Source organism: Onychomys torridus, chromosome 4, assembly GCF_903995425.1.
Source record: "Onychomys torridus chromosome 4, mOncTor1.1, whole genome shotgun sequence".
Classification (NCBI taxonomy): Eukaryota; Metazoa; Chordata; class Mammalia; order Rodentia; family Cricetidae; genus Onychomys; species Onychomys torridus.
Window position 1 is genome coordinate 93,065,556 of NC_050446.1, and position 17,194 is coordinate 93,082,749.

Below are 17,194 nucleotides of genomic sequence, written 5' to 3' on the forward strand. Positions count from 1 at the left end.
TGCCTAGGCAAGCCCTGTAGCACGAGTCTGTGTCTCCTCCTCCCTCCCCTTCCAACTTCTTCATGGTTTTATCTGGGGCTCCCTGTAGCCCTGACTGGCCTTGAACTGAGATCTGGAACTGTAGCTCTGCCCCTGCCTCAAGTGCTGGGATTACAGGCAGAAGTCCCACGCCCCTCCCTGTGATTTCTATTAAAGGAATTAGGGGAGGGGGCTCCAGTGGAGGAAGGGAGAAGGAGAACTTTAGTATGTTTCTGGAGACTGTCCTTGAGAGTCCTTTGGTTTTGAGACAGGATCTAGCCTGCCTCTGCTTCCTTAGTGCCAAGATTACAGGCATGGACACACACACACCCAGTACATCTGAGTTTTGCTTTGTCTCAGTATTTAGCCTTTGCTGGTCTTGAACTCAGAGATCCTTCTGCCTCTGCCTCCCAAGTTCTGGGCGTTAAACGTATGGGCCACCACCATGCCCAGCTCAATCTTTGAGGGTGGTTTTGTTTTTTAATATCCAGACAACTTGACGTTTTCGAGGTCAGAATTGGATCTAGGATCCAGATGGGCTCGTAGCAAAAACAGAGAGTCCTCAACATCCCAGTCTGGAGCCACTGCATATAGCTTCCTAGATGGAGCATCTGAATTGTCCCACTCCTTCTCAGTTCCAAAGGTAAACCTGGTTTTCTGGATCCCAGCCCAGCGGTGCTGAGGCTTGAGACAGGTGGAGCTAGTGCCTTTCCAACCCCAATCCAGACCCAGAGCTCATGGCTGCACCTTACCTTGGCTGTTCTGAGTCCTGCTCTCTTCATGAATGCAGTAGAGATGGTGGTCAGCTAAGGCAGGGATGACTGGAATGACCCACGGAATATGTTCAAAATGTGGCAGAGGACCAGCAAGCCTGCAAGATAAGGTAGCTTCCCTCCAAGACAGACAATCTAAGTTGGAATCCTGGAACCCAGTTCTAGATGGAGAGAACTGCCTTTCAAGCTGTCCTCTGACTTCCACAGGTCACCCAGTCATGTCAGGGAATGACTTGGGTAGTAGGATTCTACTGGCTTTATAAGAGATTTTTTTTTTAATACAGTGTTCTGTCTGCATGTATGTCTACTTGCCAGAAGAGGGCATCAGATGGTTCTGAGCCACCATGTGGTTTCTGGGAATTGAACTCGAGACCTCTGGAAGAGCAGCCAGCCCCTGTAAGAGAGTCTTAAACAAGTGTGCCTGCTCTGTCATATGAGGTCCCCTACCATGCAATGATGCAACGGAAGATACTGGAGATAGGAGTGTGCCAGTGCTTCTGGAACCTTGAGCTGAATCTCTCTAATTATCCAATCTGTGTACATCCAGCTACAGCAACAGAAAGGAAGAATGTGGTTGTTTTCCTGGGGTTTTTTTGTTTGTTTGTTTTTGTTATTTATGTAATATGCACAAGAAATGTTTTAAAATAAAAGACAAAACAAACTATGTAGCCTGAAAAGATGGATGCTGGGGGGGGGGGGGATTAATGAGATATGTTAAGTGTGACCTGGTCATGCTCCTTATCGGAATCTAGTGACATCTAAATGTAGACACCTGGGTCCCCTGGGGAGCAACACCGGGCTAGGGCAGCCGCAGAGTTTTACAGCCACCCAACTTGGGCCTGGAGGGAGTTTCTCCCCAGAGAGTTGAGTCAACCCTGTAACGAAGTGGTAGTCTTTTACGTTTATAATATTGCTTCACTTCGCACATCTACTCCTTCCCTGACCTTTGCAACCATCTGAGTGCTCCAGGCAAGATTGCTTAAGGCCCCCATGCAAAGCCCTGAAAGGTGAGTTTCTTAAACCTAGGAACCAAGGGTGAGCCAGCCACGCCCGGACGCCGGAGAGGCTGGGTGGAGCCAGAGGCCGAGTAAAGCAGCAGCTTGCGGGATTAAGGGGAGCGCCTGGCACATCGCGTGCCCTGGCGGTAGCTGGGACCCTCAGACCTGGTCACGATCCGCCTCCTACAGCAGATCCCGAGTGCTCTCTCTCCGCCTCCTGCCTTAAAGCTTTGCGAGCCGCTCAACTGTGACTCGCGGCGCCTGCTGTGGCGCTGCGTGGAGCTCGCCTGACCCCTGCCGACCATACGCGGGGTCGCAAGACGCGCGGGTCTGGCCACTCCACATTCTCACTCTGCCTGCGTGCTTTGGATGGATGGATGCACGGTTTCCAAGTCAGGAATTTCATAATGAATTGTATTTTACTAAACTAGGATATTAAAAGAGCATCGTCCTCTGTCACCACCATCTCATACAAGAAAGCCAAACAAAATAGGGACACCATAAACAGAGCAAAGGCGAGTGTTGTTTTTTTTTTTTAAATATGGTCACTGTTTCAAATTAATTTTATTTCAAAATTTATTTTATATGTATGGGTGTTTTGTCTACATGTATGTATGTGCCCTGCTTGTGTGCCTGGTGCCCGCAGAGAGCAGAGGAGGACGCTGGATTCCCTGGAACTGGACTTAGGGACGGACTGCCGTGGTGAGCTGCCATGTGGGTACATGGAAACCCAACCAAGGTCCTCTGAAAGAGCAAGAGCTCCTAACCACCGAGCTATCCCTCCGAGAGTTCAAAACAGTGTAAGTTTTGGGAAGTTTATAGAAACGAAAAGCCTGTTTCTTGTTTCTCCTGTACCATTCCCATGCCTCCAGGACAAAACCACTTTCCAGTCTGTAAGGAGTTTCTTTTTGGCTCTTCATGCCTCAGAGTGTTCTATTGATCGTAGGTTCTCCTAAGGGTAGTGCGCTAATGTCTATAACTGTGATTTATGACAATATTTTTTCACTTCCTCGGATGAGTCCTATCCACCAGCAGGCATTTAGAAAAACCCTAGATAAGATGAAGCAGGAGCCTCATCTACGTAGCAGCAGCCTCTGCTTCTGCCTGCCTTCAGCCCTAAGTGCAGGAACTCAGAGCCAGAGTTATGCAGGGTGGAGGCTCTCTGGTATGCTCCACTTACTTCCTCTAACCAGGAGCTTCTCCACAACAATCCGCCAATCTGCTTCCCTTCTTCGGGGGCAGGCTGCTCCGGAGGGAACAAGCCTTCCATGTGCCCTGGCATATTTGAGATCAAAGTTTACTCTAGGTATATCGGTGCATCTAATGTTCCTAGCGCTCACATGCTTGACGCAGGGGGATAGCTGTGAGTTTGGGGCCTGCCTGGGCTGGCTACATATCCAGTTCAAGGCAAGCCTGGGCTATATAAAAGTAAACTGTCTGGAAAATGCCCCAAAATAAATACCTACCATTTCAGCAGAATAACTTTGTTCCTCCCTCCAGGAGGATCACTTAGGTCCAGGAGTTTGAGGCTAGCCTGAACAACACACTAGACCCGGTGTTAAAAAGGAGGAAGGTCAGACATGGGGGTGCACACCTTTAATCCCAGCACTTGGGGAACAAGACAGGAGGGTCGCTGTGAGTTCAAGAGGCCAGCTTAATCTATAGAGAGAGTCCCAGGACATCCAGGGCTATTGAGACCTTGTCTTAAAGAAAGAAAAGCCAAGTGGTGGTGGCTCATGTATTTAATCCCAGCACTCAGGAAGTAAAGGGTGAGCCAGGTAGATCTCTGTGAGTTAAAGGCCAGCCTGGTCTACAGAGCGAGTTTCATGAGAGCCAAGGATACACAGAAAACCCTGTCTCAAAAAAAAAAAAAAAAAAAAAGGAAAGAAAGGCAGCAAGGAGGCAGAGATGACTTCAGGATCTGAAGGCAAACACAAACACTATTTTGATCTATCTCTCTCTCTGTAGCTCCCCTCTCCGCGCTGAGCATGCTCATGTGTTCTCCTCCTTGCTTATTTCCTAGTCTACACCTTTGCCCAGGCTGCTTCCTCCATCCAGGAAGTCCAGCCCTTCACAGTGTTCCTGCTTCATCCCTAAAGCCTCACTACAGGACTCCTCCAGAAGAACTCTCCAACCTTTCCCCAGTCCTCCATCTCCCTGTCTCCACCCCCCCACGCCCCATGACCTTCCTCTTGCCTTGGCATATGGCATACGCGCATTCATGGGCTTGCAAGTGTGCAAGGGCAAGGTGGGACTCTCTTCTTCACATGCCCCACCTCCTTCCCCCCCCCCAAGGGACACTTCTAGGATATGGCTTCTGCACGCCCCACCTGCCTCTCAGAGAGGCTAGTCTCATTTCTACTTAGTATTTCTTGGCTCTTCATTGCTGTTCGATTAACCAGAGTGTACAGCAGGAGGAAGCCTCCATTCTGCACAATGGGTTGTATTTATTTGATATATCTGTTTCTCTCCCATTAGACCATAAGCTTGAGGGCTAGATCTGCGATTTCACTGTCCATACAGCAGCATCACCAGCACAGTTTCTGGTGGGCAGTCATGTGATGTCTGGTTGGGGGTATGGTCCCCTCTAGTAAATACAACAGATCTTAGAGTTCAAAAATCATCGCTCACCTGGCATAATGGCAAGTGCCCATAGTCTCACCACTCAGGAGGTAGAGGCAGGAAGAGTTTGTGTTTGGGGCCAGCCTGGGCTTTGTGTTTGTGGAGTAAAGCAAAAAGAAGAAAGAGAGAGCGAGAGAGCGAGAGGGAAGGAAGGAAGGAAGGAAGGAAGGAAGGAAAAAAGAAAGAAAGAAAGAAAGAAAGAAAGAAAGAAAGAAAGAAAGAAAGAAAGAAAGAGAAAAAACTACAGTAACAACAATAAACCCTTTCACTTCTCTGGACCCTCAGCACCCAGTGCTTGCAGTAAGTGCTCAGTGGCTGTGCTGAGGGAGACAACAGGTGGGCCAGAGCCCTGGCCTAATCCAGAGTTGGCACAAACAGCAGGGCCAGCCGGCTTCGTCTGACCCTGCTCTCCCCGGTCCTTCCCACCCTGGAGTAGCCAGGGCCCAGCTGCAGAAGGGAGGCCCTCACCCCCCATATTCCTCTGACCCACTCAGAAATAAAGAAAGGAGCTGTTATAAGGAACCTTGGCCCCTCCTCTGCCGGGTGGGGACAGAATGGGGTCTAGATGGAAAGGGGGGGCAGATGGCAGAGGGGGACCACACACTGCTCTTTCTTTCCACAGCAAAGTGTGTAGGACGCCCGTACATGCAGGGTCAAGGATAAAAGGCAGAAGCAGACTCCGTGGCTTACACCTACAGACTCATCATTTGCAAGGCTGAAGCGGGAATGCCAGGGAGTTCCAGGCCAGCCTGGGCTACACAGCAAGATCATGTTTTTTGTTTTGTTTTGTTTAAGTAAGTTCAAATGACTTCGAAGCCCTCCTCCATTTTACTTCATTTTATTTTATGGTGCTGAGGCGGGATCCAGGGCCTAGTTCGTATTAGGCAAGGGATCTGCCTCCAAACTACACCACCAGCACCCAATTATTATATTTTTGTTTATTTGTTGCGTTTGAGACAGTCTCACTATTTGCTCAGGGTAGCCTTGAACTCCAGGCTCGGGCTGGACTCTTGCTTTACCATCCCACAGGTGTGCTAGTGTACTTGTTTATTTTAGGTCGGTTCTTACCTGTCTTATATCTCCACACAACAATCTTTAGGATGCTAGTTTTTCCAGGGTTTTTTGTTTTGTTTTGGGGCGATGTTGTTGTTGTTTAGTTTTTTTGAGACAGGGTTCCTCTGTGTAGCCCTGGTTGTCCTGGAACTCCCTCTGTAGACCAGGCTGGCCTCAAACTCGCAGAGATCCATCCGCCTCTGCCTCCTCAGTGCTGGGATTAAAGGCGTGCGCCACCACTGCCTGGTTGGATGCTAGTTTGTTTTTTTGTTTTGTTTGTTTTGTTGTTTTGGGGGTTTTGTTTTTTTGAGACGGGGTTTCTCTGTGTGGCTTTGGAACCTTTCTTGGAACTCCCTCTGTAGATCAGGCTGGCCTCGAACTCACAGAGATCCGCCTGCCTCTGTCTGTCGAGTGCTGGGATTAATAGCGTGTGCCACCACCACCTGGCTGTTTCTTTCTTTCTTTCTTTCTTTTTTTACCTTTTTATAGTTGGACTCATACCGTGTGTGTGTGTGTGTGTGTGTGTGTGTGTGTGTGTGTGTGTGTGTGTTTTGCTGTCTGGTTCATCATTGTATAGTGTTACTGTTTTCCTTCCAGGCTAATGAGCAGAACTACCATCTGTTGAACTTTTTCTTATCTAGTGCTCCCTCAGGTGGAAATTCTGCAATTGAATGTTCCATCTACTCTGATGGGCATTTGGGCGTTTCTAGTCTGAGATTGCTGTAGGATATTCCTATAGACGTCTTTTGGAGCAAATGTGCCTCTACGTACATCCTCAGGGATGGAATTTCTCTATTGTAGGCTATACACATGACCAACCTGAAAAGGAAATTCAAAGCCATTTTCCACAGTGGTGGTATGGGGTTGGGTGAGCTGGCTCAACTGTGCCCTTCCTGGCAATCTAAGTAGAGGACACCAACACCCGCAAGTTGTCCATGACCTCCACATGCACACAGAACATGCACACCCACAAACATACAACACAAATACAGAATAATTATGTGATAAGAACAATTTCAAATAACAGTGATGATATATCTATATATTTTTAGACCAGTGCCTCAAGAGGTGACTCAGAACAGAGGTGGCCAACTCCGAGTGTTTATGAATGTTCATTGCTACTTCCCTGGTCAAGCCCATAATCCACACACTCAGCAAAGCTTTCTAGACAAACTACTAAGGGTCATCCACTGAGCCAGGAGTGTGGAGACAAGGACAACTCAGCCCAGACCAAACTGGGAAGGACAATTATGTGTCTGTGAACTCTGCCAGGTAGCCCAGAACTTCAGCTTGCCCTGGGGACGAGAATCGCTTGATGAGTAGGTGGGGATCGTCTAGAAAGAAGAAAGCTATTCCAGACCCAGGAAGGAGCAAGCTCCCTGCTCAGAGACAGCAAGTAGATGAGTGAGTCAAGGGGCTGTAGAAGAAGGCTAGGTCTCCTGACAGAGAAAGGCACAACACCAGATCATCCAAGCACACTTTGTGCCTTGTGCCTGTCTGGAGCAGACATGGGTGAGCACACACATGGACATGCATACCGCTACACACACCGGGAGTCTGTCAGACGCGCGGTAGGAGCAGAAGCATCGAGCGTGAACACGCAGCTGCCAGAGGGAGATAAGCCCCGGACTGGGGGGCCGCCTGCCTGGCCTGCCTGGAAAGACACCTCATGCATCTGTCTGAGCTCCCCAGGAGCAGCCTCTGCAGAGTGCTGCATTTCAGAACAGCCTGGGCACCTTGCCCCACCCTCAAGGGCTTGTTCTATTTACAGGAATGGAGGAGCAAATTCTCTCGTCCTTCTTGGGTTGTGGCTAGTGCTGGCAGGCTCAACAGGATCAGGTATTCTGTGAGTTCCTTTAGTTGTTAAAGAAAAGTTTAATGAAATTTGCTATGAGGAACTGGGCTGGGAGTGTAATTTGGTGATAAAATGCCTGCCTAGCATGCTTGAGGCCCTGGATTCAGCTGATCCCTGGCTCTGCAAAAAATAAAATAAAATGCGTGATGAAGAGAAGCTAAAGGGAAGGAAGAGAAGAGAAGTGAAATGAATTTTTAAATGGAAGAATCTGAACAGGCAAGAAGCCAGTGCGAAGAGGCTACTGTGCTTCCGGGTCAGCCTGCAACTTCCTGGCCAAGAGTGGAAGGGTAGAGATTGGGGTCATTGCAAGGCTGCTCACTAAGACTGGACATAAGACAGTTTTATATGGCTGTAGTTTCTAGAGGAACTGAGGTCTGCTCCCCAATCCTGACTGTTTCCAAGGCCCTGAGCTGGCTAGTTCAGGCTAAAGAATTGCCACTTAGTTAAACTCAGCAAATCCTAGCCCTTCTCAGCCCCTCTTTCCCTTCCCCCATCTGCCTCTTCCCCTACTCCCACCCCCTTCCCCGCCTCTGGACAGAATACATACTGTGATCTATTGAGGCTGCAGAAGGATGGGAAACAGTCTGGCATTCAGGGGCTCCATATCCCCTGGATACTCTCCTTCCCTAGGGTTTGCCTGGCCCCAGAAAAGAAAAAGGCCTGCAACTGGGGCCTGTCCTGTGGCCAGGATGCCCAAGGCACACACATCTCTGTGTCCCATTCGCTGACCTACACATAGTTGTGTCTTTCTGCTCTTGCCATCTGGTCATTCACAGAGGCCGCAACCCCTCTCTTCCGGACTCCCGAGTCTGGGGAGAGGTCATGGGCGTGTGGCAAGAGTTCTAGGTGTTCTGGAGAGTGTGGAGCCTGTCATCAAGAAGCGACAAGACTGTCCTCTGCAGGAGAGGCTGTTAGGTCTCCCCAGAGAACACAGCCCCAGTCCCGCCAGGGACATCTGCCTGAGACGTCAGAGCTATTACTATATGGATCCCTGTAGCAGTTCCCTGACCAGGGTGTGGCCCTTCCTTGTCCATGATCTTCTACCACATTATCCCTCCCCTAAGGTGAGAAACCCCACTGGCCATGCTAGGCTTCCTCTTCAGGGTCCTCTGAGAAGCTCATTCCCACCAGGACTAGCCACTCAGCTCATCACCCTACTGTCCATAGGGACACCATTGCTCCATACCTCAGAGGACCTGCCAAGGCCTCCTGTGCCCACCGCAACTTCCCACCACTCTGCCTTTTTTTTTTTTTTTTTTTTTTTTTTTTTGTTTTTCGAGACAGGGTTTCACTGTGTCGCTTTGCACCTTTCCTGGAACTCACTTGGTAGCCCAGGCTAGCCTCAAACTCACAGAGATCCGACTGGCTCTGCCTCCCGTGTGCTGGGATTAAAGGCATGCGCCACCACTGCCCAGCTCCCACCACTCTGCTTATGGAGGTGTTTTTTGGCCAGCCTCTTCTCCCAGCACCCTGCCCTCAGGCCACTTAAATGATCCACCCAACCTGCACCAATCCCCGGTTTAAGAACAATTGCCATTTACTGAGTTGCCACTGGGTGCAGTGGTTGCCAGGGGCAATGACAAGTATTAATTATGAAGCAGGCAGAGTTTAAAAGTTAGGACAAGAGGCCGGGTGGTGGCGCATGCCTTTAATCCCAGCACATGGGAAGCAGAGCCAGGTGGATCTCTGTGAGTTCGAGGCCAGTCTGGTCTACAGAGCGAGATCCAGGACAGGTGCCCAAAAAGTTATTTCTTATTTCAATCACCTTATCAGTTTTGTCTTGTTGTTGTCGAAACAAGATCTTGCTATGTAACTGTAGCTGACCTGGTACTCATTATATAGCCCAACCTAACCTGGAACTCATAGCAATCCTCCTGCCTCAGCCTCCCAAGTGCTGGTATTGCAAGCACATGCCCCTATGCTCAGCTTTAGGATTGCTGAGCTGAGACCTGAACCCATACTCTTGCACATACTCTAACTGAGCTATATCAGCAACCCTTCAGCCAATTTTAATGGTATTCTTTATGATCTAGCATGAGCACTACCCCAACCCTCTACCTGTGAGGCTTGATATTCCTCTCCAGCACCCTATCCCTGGCTCAGTGGAGTTGCCCATGCAATCTATTTTTTTTAATTGAAGTTATTGGGTTGAGATGAAGCATGATATAAAGAGTGGTCCATGCCTTTAATCCCAGCACTCAGGAGCAGAAGCAGACAGATCTCTGAGTCTACAGAGTGGGTTCCAGGACAGCCAGGGCTACACAGAGAAACCCTGTCTCAGGAGGAGGTTGGGGGGATTGCTTAGCATACATCAGGCAGTAGTTCAACTCCAAGTACTACATTTTAAAAATTATTTCATTTTGGGTCTTGAGAACAACTTAGTATGTTTGATTCTCAGCACCCAGGTCAGGTAGCTCACAACTGCCTGTAACTCCAACTACAAGGAATCTGGCATCTTTGGTCCCACAGGCACATTCACTCATGTGCAGGATACATATGCTCACATGTAATTAAAAATAAAATATTTTTAAAAGGTAGTTAATTTTGAGTCATTATCTCACTATACAGCCTGGAATGCCCTAGAACTCTTGACCCTCCTGCCTCAGAATACTAGAATTGCAGGCAAAGACCACCGTTACAATAAATACTTGCATAATAAATGTGGTGGTAGGTTGCTGCAGACCTGATCAGAAGCATCTCTCTTCCCAAGGCCCTCCAGCAAGCTTATCTAAATGAAATCACACTGAACTGGACATCAAGGGCAGCCTTGGAGAAGGGAGGAAATGGTAGGCAAGGGACGCTCAAGGCTTTGCCTTGAACTAAATTCTCCCTTTTTAGTCTTTTAGTGCAGCTGAAAAAGTAGGGTTCTGTTCACAGCACCCACCTTCTGGAGAAAGGCAGAGTCAGAATAACTTTTTTGTTGTTGTTCCAATGATGGAATCCAGGGCTTTGAACACCTGAACATATGCTTTATCATTGAACTATACCCCAAATCCTAACCTGTAACTTGAGGGTTCAGGTTCATTAAGATTGCTGTTACTGTGTCAGACCACAGCCTTTCTAAGTTGTTGAGTGAGTGAAGTCAGTTGATTTTATAGCAAAAACTATGCATCGATCTTAAAATAAATAATACGAACTACAAAATACAATTCAGAGGCCATGGTAACATTGTTATTACTCTAGACCACAGCTAAAGTTACCAAGCAAGTCAGGAGGAGCCCAGGACAGTGGGTAGAGCCTGGCACACAGTGTGGCTATACAAGCTAGCTTCCATGTTGATAAGGATAGTGCTGCATGCACCTGGCCAAGCAGAGTCAATACCACAGCGTGCCAGCCAGGCTCTGTTAGCCACTGAGTAAGTAACTGCCTACCGAGAGCCATCATGCACAGGTATCTTGTAACCCAGGACACTGGGCATGAGTGCCTGGCAGAAGACAGGGGCTACTGAGGAGTCACAGCAAGGCTGATGTTCAGAGAGAGTATCATAAATTTAGGAGTGAGACTGAGCCCAGGGATAAGATAAGAGAGCCCCTGACTGGGGGGGGGGGGGGGAGCTGAAGGCAACTCCAGATTTGGATCTTAGGGAGGGACATGAAGAGCTTAGGCAGGCCATGGAGATGAAAGTGGTGTGCTCTCTGGAATGATCCCACTGAGATCCTTCTGGCTTGGGGAGAGCAATCAGAAGTCAGGGCTTTGGGTCTCTGGGGCTGGAGAGGATGTGAAGTTGATTCACGCAGGTGGATGGTGAGCTATGGTAGTGAGACAGACGGGGCAATGTCTGGTGAGGAAGAGGGACATGCAAGAGATGACTCGGAAGTTCTTGGTTTTCAGAACTGGAGGGGAGGAGGTGCCTTTGTAGCAGCAGGGGAGAGAGCAACAGTTCTCTTGCAGTTAGAAGTTGGGCTAGTGTATGGGAGGCTCCTCAAAGCCCCATTGTTGTTTCAGTGTGGAGCGGGTGCAGGGGGTGGGAAAGAGTACTTTTGATCAGGCTTTGCCAAGGGAATATTCTTTTGATAAAGAAATAGGGCAACCCACTTGCAACATTTTGCCCCAATCTCATAGTGAAAGGAAGGTTGCTCCCAGCAACTTCATGTGTAAAATTCAAATGAGTTGCTAACAGACCTTTGGAAAATAGAATAGGGGAACTGTTGGGTAAGCTCATTTAGGAATACATGATGGGAGAATGGTTAAAAGAGGTGAGGCTGGGAGCTGAGAGGCCAAACAGTGCTGAGTACAAGTGGCCCATTGGGTAGCACAATATTTGTGGCCTAGACTAGTCTCTACTGGCAAGAGCTGGTCCTGGCTCTTACTGAGAGTTCACTGAAGGTGAGGGAAGAGGGCAATAGAAACTCTGGTGATTCTCCTTCTGCTCTGGGTTTTGGAGACTCGAGAGATTGGTGGGAAAGCCTAGAGGTAGAGTCACCGTCTCTGAGAAATGAAATTAGGGTTGCCACTGAGAATACTTCCAAAATCAAAGGAGGGTGTCTGGGGCCATGAAATCAGTCTTGGTGTTGGATGGTAGAGTAGGGAAGCCATAGAAAAGCCAGTCAGACCCAGCAAAAGAAGCCACTTAGCCTGACTAAAGCCAGAAGGGAACATACTGCTGTAAGATGGACAGAAGACAGCCACAAGCATCAAGTGGCTGGGAATCCAGACGGGAGCTGACAGGGCAAAGACCGAGGATTTCGGTCTGGATGCAAGGCAGGCTGTAGGCATGACCTGAGGAAGACAGGATAAATAGGGTCACAATTGCTAATGCTTTGGAGGGCACTTGGCTAGGCTCAGGCACTGTTCAAAAACACTTAAAATGTTTTAAGAAGACAAAGAGTTAGGACATCTACAAAGGCACCCAGTCTTCAGAGCTTGTATTCTTAACAACTATATGATGTGAAATACAGAAAGTAAACAAATAAAATAAGGATCTATAAAGGATTCTACTTCTACTTGACCTTTACGTTAAATGTCATATCAAAAACAAACAACAACAGCAAAATCAAAGGTTTTGAAACCACTCCAAGCCTTTGTGATCTTAGCAGTCACTCAGATTTCTTGTTTTCTTGGTCATTTGTAAACTTGATACCCACCAGGATTGCTGAGGGTTAAATAAAGAAGCCTATTGAATGCTTATCCGTGTCTTCTGCAACATCACTGATTTTGGAGGCTCTCAGGATAATACCCATTCCAGATCTGATGTCCTCATCTTTCCAGGAGCTCCAGGTCTGTACTCATGGAACCACAGGCTATGCACCCTGGTTCTTAATTCCCCAGCCTCCATCACAGTACTTCAGGAATGAATTCTTGTTCAACATACTCCACTGTGATATCTAAGTAGACAAGTGTCTGCTGAGGATGAAGATGTGGACCCTGGGAAGCCAGGTTGCAAGCAACCTGTATCTAGTCCATTGCAGACATTTCACACTTCTTGGAATGGTCCTCACCTCTCCCTCATGATGCTCCTTACCAATCACTTGCTGATCCTTCCACAAAATATAACGTGGCACCTACAGTTCTCCTAAGATAGTATGCCCTGTTCATAGGGGTGATCGCCTGGAAGAGCCCACAAATTCTGTTTAATTTCCCCTGCAGCAGTATGGTCTGTGGGTATTAGAAAACGTATGTTCAGTAAACTTCCGTTCCTGGGGGAGTAATGAAGGTGTTTTAGAGATGGCCACGAGACTATGGTAAGGATCTCCAAGACAGTCCAAAATAGGTAGCTAGTCCATGGCTATGAGTAATAAACTTGAAACCTTCAGAATTAAGACATCTCAAAAGTACCCCAAGTGGGAAAGGAGGGACTGTGAGCAAACCAGAGTATGCCCACGCCGTAAGATGGCATTTGCTACTTCCCATTTGCCTATCACTGCAATAGAATGTGAGCCAACAGTAGCAAATCTTTGGATTTTTTTTTTTTTTTCCAAGAGAAATTTGGAACTTTAAATCTCAAAAAAAAAAAAAAAAAAAAAATCAGTATTGGCTTCTAATTTTAGTCTTTTTTTGAGAGTCCTGTGAAAACTAATAATACTTGCTAGATTGTTCCTGGAGACTAATTTACCTCCAAGTGGATTTGAGGGAGGATACAGATGAAGGGCTGTGTCCAGGGGCAAAAGCTGAAGGACTGGCCATGTTTCCTTGGGGCCAGGACCGTGCTAGACCTATAGGAAAGCACAAAAGAGGATGTGGAGGCTGTAGACCGGCTTTTCAGGTGTTTGTAGAGTCATTATAGAGGCCCAGATAAATCAATAGATGGCCCAGAGGGCAGAGGCGAGGAGCTATGTAGACTTCCTAGAACTCTGAGTTTTAGAAGATCTTTCCAGAAAGTCAGAGTTGACTTGGAGAACAGCAATTCCAGAGGCAGGAAATTGGAGAGAGCTCCAGAATGGGAGCTAAAGAAACCAGGTAAAGTGGCATAATCATGTAACCTCAACATTCTGGAGGCTGGGGCAGAGAAAGGCAATTGGAGGCTAGCCCGGACTACAAAGAAAGTTTGAAGCCTGCCGGACTATGCAGTGAGACCCTGCCTCAACCAATGAATAGATAAATAGGCATGACCTGTGCCCAGAGAATTTGCTTGCCGGTTAAATACTGTTTGGAAATAGGCAGTGCTAGAGCATGGACTTTCCTTGATACCAACATATTGTCATGTGAGATACAGCAATCCCCAGAATGAGGTGGGAACCAGCTGGGGGTGGCTAGGAGATAACAAGGCCCTGTCATGCCCTTCGAGGCTGGAAAAAGGCAGTGCTGTGGGGCTGGGGGCAACCGTGACGCTCCAGGTAGATGCTGAGCACTGACTTAAGAGACAAGAGGAGGTCTCCTAAGTCCCTTTCTGTAACTAGGGATAGGCACTTGCTGTTTTAATCGTGGGTCTCCTCATCTGTGAATCATCCTCAGTAACAGTACCCCAAATGGGATTGGGGTAAGAATAAGGAACCAACTCACTTTTCTCCATTTACATACTTTTTTTTTCTTTTCTTAGAGAGGGTCCCACTAAGTAGCCCTGGCTGGTCTGGAAACTCACTGTGTAAACCAGGCTGACCTGCCACTTTCCTACCGAAGGATGGGATTAGAGAGGAGTATGGTGGCCACCATACTGGTCTCTCTCTGATTGTTATGGCTTGAGAGTTCTAATCTCAAAGGGGGGTCGGGGGGAGCACTGGTCTCCACGTCAGGCATCTGACAAACAGTAGGTGCTCCAGTAAACAATAGTTTGGGGCTAGCAAGGCTGACTGCCTCTGTGGGGAGAATGAAATCGCTTTTGCCTTCCTCAATCTTTCCCGGGTATGGTGAGCAGTTAGGGTTGCGGCGTCATTGAGGGGTCTGTGTCCCAGGAGGGACCCTTTCCACCTACTTCCCACCTGGGGAAGAAGGAGAGACCCAAAACTTAAGCTAGGAGGAAACCGAGGGGCAACCCGATTGTCCCTGAGCGAACGCATCTTCTAAGTTTGCATCAGTTTGCATTTCGGATTTCAGGCCCAGAGTTTCTTTTCCTCGGATGATCTAGAGTGTCCCCAACGCCTTCGGGGCAGGGCGTGGCGGAAAGAAAACTTGAGTGGCCCCAGAGGCTCTCCAGCTTCGTGTCCTACTCTGAGTGGGTCTCTCAGATTCCTACCTATGCTAAGAGACCTTTGCTGCCGGTGTCCTCATCTTTCCTGCTCCCGAAGGTCTGCCCCCCCCCAAAAAAAAAACAATGTCGGCTCCTCTGCAAAATCAGCTCGCGTTGTGGTTGTGGACTCAAGTCAGCACTCCCGCACCTTTCCCCAGCCCCACACCCGGGAACAGACCCTGGCACCTGCCCCTCCCCAGCAGCCATTACACGATGTTCACAGAAAGTTAGTTTTCAGTCTCCTCCTCCCTCTACCCACAACCCATCCGGGTGCCGGACTGGAAGCATCTTGAAAGTAGGAAGTCACTCTCCGACTGGCCTCTGCCTTGGGACGTTCTGATCACTTCCTAAGGGATGGAGCGCAGCCGGGGGGGAGGGGGACGCGGACCGGTGCAGAACCCAAGCCGCCGACCTGGCTGCCCAGCCCGAACCTTGGGATGGGGGCGGGGGTAGGTTAGTACTTCGCCCTCTAGGGCAGGCTCCAGCCTAACCCAGCCCACCCAGCTCAGCTCCGACTCCCAGAGGCGTGCCCACCCAGCCAGGTGATCTCGAACCTTCTCTATCACACACCCCAACAACAAACAACCCTCGGCTCTCTCCATCCGGAGAAAGGAGGAGGAGCCTGACCTCAGCCGGAGGCTGCCGCAGCTACGGGGGGGGGGGGGGAGACTACTCCAGCCCTTGGGGGGAGTCTTTCCTCCTGGGGGGGGCAAGGGTGGGGGCCTTGGAGGGCTCCCAAGGGTCAGGAAAGCCCTCCCCCAGCAGTGTCGACCCTCCATCGGCAAAGGGAGAATGCAAAAGAGGTGGCTTTAGTGAATGTGACTTGTGACTGTCCCTCTCCGGCTGAAGTGCCCTCGGGCCCCTCTCCGCCATGTATGCCCTCCCCCCCCCCCCTTCTAGCCTTAAGGGCTGGATGAACCTAAGCAGGCGGTAGAAAGAAGATGCGGCTTTGCGACGCTCTAGGGAGCCGAAGGTGTGCCCATCCCCCCCACATCCCTTGACGGGTGGGGGTGCAGGCGGACCCCAGGGACGCCGACTAGGGAGGAAGGAGCCTGAAATAGGTGTAAGCAGCAGTTGTTGGCATTGCAGGGAGGCAGCTCGGATGATAGGTGAGAGGTAGAGAATGCCGCTTAAAGGAAGGCCAGGGGACCCAACGAGGGTAGAAATCCAGTGTCAAAGGGAAGGAGAACGCAGAAACAGCTTTCGCTGAGAGGGGCAGCTGCAAAGACCTCCCTGGCTAGCAATCTGGAGGCTAGCGCTGGACAGATGGGGGTTTGGGACACAGCACCATGGCATGCGGCCCCCAAAGTCTGAGCTCATGCGGCTTGTGTTAAGACTGGTCCCACGCAGACCCCCCACTTCACCCTGATCCCCCGGACCCAGCCTGTGGCAATAGGTGTCCTTAGGGAAGAGAAACGATCCTCTTCTTTGATGGGCGCTCAACAACTGGATTCTTGGTGGCAGGAGGGGCCATCCCCTCCGGCTTAGTTAGAAAGGGAGTACTGGACTCTCCCATCCCTAGGGAAAAGAGGCCACAGCAGGTAATAACCAGAGTTCTACACTTGGCTTTGCCTGGGGGGCAAATAATTTCCGGAGGTCCCTTTAAGGAAGGGTGTTCTGATCCCTTTAAGAGGGAGCGGGGTCCCAGCAAAAGGACTATAAAAGACCAGCTTTATTTCCCCACCTCTGGGGGCTTCATTTGGCGGGGGGAGGGGGCAAGTGTTGGCATCGAATTTAATCCATGCCAAGGTGTCCCTCCACAGGAGAGCCAGTCCTTCATCTTGTCCAGTGGAGATTAGGGGGCAGGTTGCTCAGTGTTCTGGGACCTGGAATTTGGACGCTCTGAGGAGAGGCAGGGGAGGGCTGCCTGCCCACACCGGGAAAGGAGAGAGCTGGACGTAACATTGAGGCAGGTGAAAGTGGCCAGTGCCACCTTCACAGAAACTGCGCTGCGGGCTTGGGTGCCCTGCCCGAGCCAGGTGGCTGGATCTCAGGGCAGGCGGTCGGTCTGCTGGGACTGCAGCGGCGGTTGGGGGGGAGGTGCCTCGCGGCTGAACTGGGGATGACAGAGCAGCCAGTCTGTCCCTGCTGTCAGTCTGGTTGTACTTGGTGGGGGAGGGGTGTGCAGCATGTTCTCTGTGGCCCTGGATGTCCTCCTCCAGGTATCCATCTCCGAAGCTCTCCTGCTCCGAGGCAGCTAACCCTTACAGAAGGGTCTGGGGGTGTGCCTAGGTAGAGAGCAAGCCTCTGCTGGGGGAGGGGACGGGGGCGG